The following is a 7,087-nucleotide window of genomic DNA, read 5'->3' as shown; positions in this document are numbered from 1 at the left end:
CATTTGAATAAGTTAAAATAATCTTAAGGAAATTTCTAGGCACAATCCATCTATGTTTGGTCTAAACAAACAAATGGTCATGATTACTGAGTCATGGGCTGCACTTGTATAGGCTGTATGACCTTGGGTCAAGAAACGAAATTTCCAACTCAAGGAATTCAAAGAAACGTGGCAGTATTAAGCATGGAAATAAGCGCATGTGCCAAGAAAAGTAGCCAGCGTTCCTCTGCTCTTCCATATCATTTCCTTCAGCTCTCAATCTTCCTGAAGGGGGCTAGACAAGGCGACTGGTGCGTAGATTCATTCTAAATTCGAGTTCTTCTTTACATTGTATGTATTTCTTTTGTTGAGGCCTTAAGTAAAAAAAAAAAAAAAAAAAAAAAGAAAAAACTCTTTTAATTCCCCGTCTTAGCTCTTGGAGGGTGATAATCTCAGCAGGATTATTTCATACCCTTACTGTTTATGAGCTACGGGCAAATATGTATAAGATCTCAATCTTGATAGCTCGTGAGGTGAGGCCTCAGAATCAGGTATGAATGGTCCACAGTCAATTTGAGAAGCAAATTGACGAGTTCACTTCTAATAGGTGATTTTCACTAGGGTTTTACCAAAGATGTCATGCTTGTCATACGTGGAATGAAAAAGTAATGATTTGTGATCATTTTCCAAGGTGCATGATCGTGTGCCCCATATGTTCAAAAAGGTAAGTGAAGGTCTCAAGTTTCGAACTTATGAGAAATATAAATTTTGTTTTTCTGAGATGAAAACCTTCTAGCTAGAAATTGGCGAGTTCGAAAGGTAACAGGTTGCCAAACATAGCAGCTTTCTGAAAAAAAAAAAAAATCATATTTTCTATCATATTATATTCTACCATCGTAATAAAATTTTCATGCTCAAAATTTCACTTACCTAATTTGAAAATGGGCGATGGTATTTCTCTCTCATTTCTTCATAACGATCCTCGGATGCTTCTTCTTCTCAATGTATGAGGTGTCCGCATGAATCTCCAGAGGCCTTCCAACCAATGACGTGAGACACATCCCTCTTCTACTTTGTTAGAATAGATACAGAGAACACATTATGTATGGATGATAACTGAGGCAGTAGAGCTAGTTTGTATGCTACAGGTCCAACTCGATCCTGAATCTTAAAGGGTCTAGGTGTTAATTTTTCCTTCTTCCCATTTCTCATTGTCTCTTCATCGGAGAAACTTTTAGAAACACATGATCTCAATTTTCAAATTCCAACTTCATGTGAATATCGATGTAACTCTTCTGCTTAATATGTGTTGCATGCATTTTGTTTCTGATAGCAGTCACTTTTTCTAACAACTCCCGCACTAATTCAAGACCCTTTTGTCCAACAAGTCAATGGTCTACATGGCTTACCATACAATGCTTCTTAAGGAGTTATTCCAATGCTCTCCTGATAACTGCTATTATAAGTGAATTCAATAAGTTACAAGGAACGATCTCAACTTACTTTAAAATCTAACACATAAGTAAAAAAAGCATGTCTTCCAATATTTGATTAACCCTATCAGTATGTCTGTCCGTCTAAGGATGAAAAGTGGTATTGTAATCCAATACGACTCCCATAGCTTTTTGAAAACTCTGCGAAAACTACGATGTGAACTTGTAATCTCGATCATATATAGTGGATACGGGTACTCCGTTTAACTTCACTATCTGATTGACAAATGATTTAGCAATGTAGAAGTAGCATGTTTAGAAAGGAAATATGTGGACTTGGTCATCGGTCAATGATTATCGAAACGACATCATGACCTTTGCCTATTGGAGGCAATCTTATAATAAAATCCATTGTAATGCATTCCCATTTCCACTTTGGAATTTACAAGGATTATAACTCTCCTACGGGTCTTTGATGCTCGGCTTTGATTCGTTGGCACATGAGACATCGAGACATATATTCTGTAATTTCTCTTTCGATGTTTGGAGACCAATATTGCCTCCGCATATCCTAGTACATCTTATTTCCTCTAATATACACTACATACTTGTCCAATGAACTTCATCCATAATTTCATTCTTCACTTCGGCGATGGTTGGGACATATAAACGTCTTTGAAATCTTAGTGATTTATCTACACCAATTGGCCATTTTGACTTTTCCTCCTTCAAAGCTTTACCTACTAGTTCTTGGATCCATGGATCCTACCACTAAGCTTTTACAACTTTACTCACCGAGGTCAGTTGTACCATAATACTGGCTAAACATTCATTCATTCCTTATGGTTTATCTCGAATATTGAAATCTTTTAGTTCATTAAGAACCTTCCAAAATTAATTCTTCATCTGCGCTGCTACTTCTTATAGCATTTGCCTTAGTGCATATGCCACCACATGCACTTTCTCAGGGTGGTACTACAACTGAAAATCATAGTATTTTAAAATCCACTATCTGTTCCTAATATTCAGCTCCTTTTGAGAAAAGAGATACTTCAAACTCTTGTAAACTAAGAAAAGATCGAATCACTTTCCATAAAGATAATGCATTCATATCTTAAGCCCAAAAACAACAAATGCTAACACCAAATCATGAGTAGGGGAGTTTTGCTAGTGCACCTTTTGTTGTTGGATGAATAAGCTATAACATTTCCCTATTGCATGAGTACACAACCTAACCCTCTGTGAGAAGCGTAGTTGTAAATTATGAATCCTTTGGCACAAGAAGTTATGGTAAGATTGGGTGCCGACATCATCCTCTTCATCAACTCTATGAAAGATTTTCGCAGTCCTTGCTCCAAACAAATTTCACATCCTCCCTTATCAAGTGTGTCAATGGTACAACAATCCGAGAGAATCCTTCTATGAACCTCCAATAATATTTTGCTAATGCCATGAAGTTGTGGATTTCTAATACATTAGAGGGTCTTCCCCATTTTGACAACTTCCACTTTCGATGGGAGCATTGTAACCCCATCTTTAGAAATGACATGACCTAAGAATTTCACCTCTTCCTGCCAAAATCCGCACTTGCCTTTGCATAAAGCGTGTGCTCTCTTAAGGTGTAAAGTACTATATGAAATTGTTGCTCATGTTTCTCTTCATATTGGAGTAGATAAGGACATCATCAATGAACACTACCACAAATGGTCCAAGTACAGTTTAAACACCCTATTCATTACAGGTGCATTAGTCAAACCAAAAGGCATCAACTCATAGTGCCCATATCTCGTATGAAATGTTATTTTTAGGATGGCTTCTTATTCGATTTGCAGCTAGTGAGAAATTGGCTTTAAGTATATCATAGAAAAATGTCTAGCTTGCTTCAACTGATCCAGCAGATTGTCTATTTTGGGCAATGGGTACTTGTTTTTTTTTTTTTCTATTAACTTTATTAATTTCTTGTAATCAATACATAATCTTAACTATTCATCCTTCTTCTTCACGAACAACACCAGGACTCCCCATGGCAATGTACTATACCAAATAAAGCCTTAATTCAATAGTTCTTGTATCTGGTCCTTTGATTACTTCTACTCTACACGTGTCATCCGATATGGAGGCATTGATATAGGTGTTATCCCAAGTACAAATTCATTTCCAAATTCTACCGTTCTTTTATGTCGTAATCCAACTATCTCTTGGAAAACATCCTAAAATTCACATACCATTTGAATTTACTCCATGCCCGTTGTAAGACTCGTGTCCCTATAAGACATTTTGTATGCTTAATTCATGGTGCCACCGCACCTGGGATAGACCAAATTGGTGAGCACCGATCATACACCCTATTTTAGTACCACAATAACCCGAGACCTATACCCAAGCGACCGTACTGACACTGTGATTTCAACGCTAGATGGCATGCCCCGTTGCAATACTGGGTTAGTGATATAGGTGTTTATGAAAAGAATCAAGGTGGGATGCATTACGATGCACATACGCGTGACGAGTGGGCCCAATTCCATGGAATCTTAGAGAGAATCTCATAAAGGAAATTTCTGAAAATCCCTAAACTACCCTTGAATCTTTTTCAACCACCACACCCACCCCCATTCAAATGACATCAAATATCTCTACTTTACCCCCACCTACCACATAAACTTCACAAAATACCCCTACTACCCATCCCCTCTCATCCCATGAGTCAAGCAAAGCCATTCCTTCCATCACCTCTCCCATACAACTCCATACCCACTCACATGTTACCCATCTCCCTTCTCTTTAACTCTCAGCATTCTGTCCCTCACTCTTTCCTCTACTCCATATCTATTCCATTTCATTCTATAAACCCCCCCTATAATGCCCCATGTTTTCAAGACCTAAGTATATGACTCGTTTCCCCAAAACCCAAGTGTTAACTTATAGAGAACCAAATTTCATATATATATATATATATATATATATATATATATATATATATATATATATATATATATATATCTTTAGGTGGCAGATTTAACATAGGATGGACAAATCAATCATAAAGGAAATTTTTTATTCATATTTATAATATATAAGAGGTTGCCCATAATGACTTATACAAACCAACGTCTCGATATTAATAAATACAAGATTTACATAATTTAATACATGAGAAATATTAAAATGCATTTAAACGTAAGCTGCAAGATCGCGCAACTTCTCTTGACAGGTACAACCATACATCCTTGACAATTATACCCAGATTTTCATCAGTCTGAACCTGAATATCACTTAAACCACCTATACTACTTGTACAGTTATATATTTGATGGATGAATGACCAACTCAGTGTGAATTCTCCTCAAAATTACACACCGCCGCCTTAGCTAAGCATAGCATGAAAAGCAATAAGGCATACAAAACATACCAAAATGCAGTTTTATTATATGCATGGATGTGTAAATGCATTATCAACCTGGGGATGCTCATCCGTTCGGTAGTTGGGCTCGTGACCCATGCAAAGGCTAGCTATTAGCGAAGCACATCACGTGCGTACATCACATACCACATAATTATGGCCTATTGTACATCACGTACGCAAATTGATAGCTGATAGTTTGGCAAGTAGCAAAACGATACCCCTATTAACCCGAAAGGCACGTGCTACAGTATCCAGAATATCCATCCATCATCATCAATATGCTATGTATGCATGATTAGCCAGACCATTATTAATCCAATTACAACCAGCTAATTTAAGAAAACTTAAAGGTCACTACGGAGGGCTCGTCACCTAGCGTAGGCCGACAGGTCGGGCATCGTGTCCCATGACCACCATCCCCAGCCCATGAGATTTTCTCATCTTAGGATGTTTAATGGATGCCTCTCGACCAGTGGCCTTTCAAATTCGGTAAGTAGGGATTACCATCGCATGGTTTAGGACATCAAAGCCACGTCGAGAAAACTTTAAAACATGGGACGGATGTCATATCGCAACGGCAAAAAGGGTGCATGGACATCAAATCAAAATGGTAAAAGGGTCAGGCAAGGCTAAATCAGTGTGGTTAAAAGAGATCATTTATAAGTCACTCAAGCCGTATGCCCAATGGATGGTGAATCCCACATTAATGTTCCATATCCCATATAACATCTAAATCGAGGGCCCACAACCCATCTTGTTACATCCTGAGTATGGGTTCACATACGCAAGAGGGAGTTACCCACTAATAAGTGTAGTGAATAGAGATTTATAAGCGACTCACAACAACCTATGAGAAAGCATATAGTTATGGCATGGTAGATATATGTTAAGCATAATAATCACAATAGGTCATGATGTGAACTATCAATTAAAAAGAGGGTTATCATGTGAGTAACTATTGCTTGCAAGTATGGTTCACAACTATCACTATAAATCAGTTATAAATCATGTCTTGAGCGTTCAAATCTAGTGTAAGAGGTCGCATGCTATAAGATAATAGTTGTGATGCTAGTAAAGACTATTACTTAAACTAATTTAGAAATGGAAAGCTTAAGGGGAAGAAATCATCACCTGATGATGGAATCGCCACTAGTGTTGCTAGGGAATGTGTGTGCCCTTAAAGTCGAATCCTATCACAAATCATAAACTAATACAACTAGATCCAAGTTCTATGCACTACCTATGTTTAAGGTCATAGCCTAGGATTTGAATTATTTATCTTTAGGGTTTTAATGTATGATAGGATTTTCATCCTAGGGTTTAGTCCTAGGCTTAGATTTTGGGATTTGAACTCTAATTGGTGAACCATTAATTACAATATAAACTTAATAATTAAAAGATAACTATTAGCGCTAGTGTTATGATTTATATGAGCTAACATATTAATAATATTCATTATGATGATAATTAATATTATGATTTACTATTTATGATAATATTTAAGAGTGACAAATCAATACACTAGTATTTAATAATGATATTATTTTATTTCCTTATCTATAAAAACTATTATTAGAATAGGTAACTTACTAATGACTAATATTAATAATGATAATAATGGTAACAATGACAATCGAAATTGAAAGAACTTCGGTCTGGAGAGAAAGTGTGGACTCACCTTAGCCGACTTGGTAGTTCAACTCGAACTCCAGTCGAACCATCAACCCACTCCACAACTCAGCCCGGCTCAACTCAACTGATTTCACCCAACTGGACCTTAGCAAGGCCTAGACTAGGCCCAAGCATTTTCTGGTCTAGCTAGACTCGGTCCCAACTAAGTTGACTCAGTTCTAGCCGAGTTGACTTGGTCCTTTCTCTATCTTCTTCTTCTCCTTCCCCATTCTCCCTTTTCTTTCTCTCTTTTCTTTTCCTTCTTTTTTTTTCTTCCTCTTCTATCTTTCCTTTCTCTCCTTTCTTTCAACAAGGTATTAGGAAAGGGGTTAAAGTAGCATTCCATAAGGAAGTTGTAGAACCCATAGGTCAAGAAAAGGACAATTAATACTGGATATTTCCATCTTCAAAAATCCAGCAAGCACAAGTTTTCTGAACTAAACTCATTGTCTCTTGAATGTCAAAATCATGCTCCCAAACTATGCAAAATTCCATGGAGGAAGCCAGCAGCCATGATCAAAGGTGTAAAAGATATGAGGCCTGCTGGAAATGGTTTCCTCGACTTCATGAGGTGACAACCCGTGACAGCAAGAAGTGCAGC

General features: G+C 37.2%; 1 long non-coding RNA gene across 1 annotated transcript in view; it reads left to right on the top strand.

Annotated features, from left to right (window-relative positions):
- LOC131252100 (uncharacterized) overlaps positions 1 to 7,087 on the top strand; it is a 63,972-nt gene continuing 56,885 nt past the window's right edge. Inside the window, exon 1 of the long non-coding RNA XR_009174180.1 lies at positions 1 to 290. This is a non-coding gene — a long non-coding RNA (uncharacterized LOC131252100). The remainder of the gene's footprint in view (positions 291 to 7,087) is intronic.

The sequence above is a fragment of the Magnolia sinica genome, chromosome 7, assembly GCF_029962835.1.
Source record: "Magnolia sinica isolate HGM2019 chromosome 7, MsV1, whole genome shotgun sequence".
NCBI classification, from domain to species: Eukaryota; Viridiplantae; Streptophyta; class Magnoliopsida; order Magnoliales; family Magnoliaceae; genus Magnolia; species Magnolia sinica.
The sequence above is the reverse complement of the archived record's forward strand: the minus strand, read 5'-3'. Positions and strand labels throughout refer to the sequence as shown.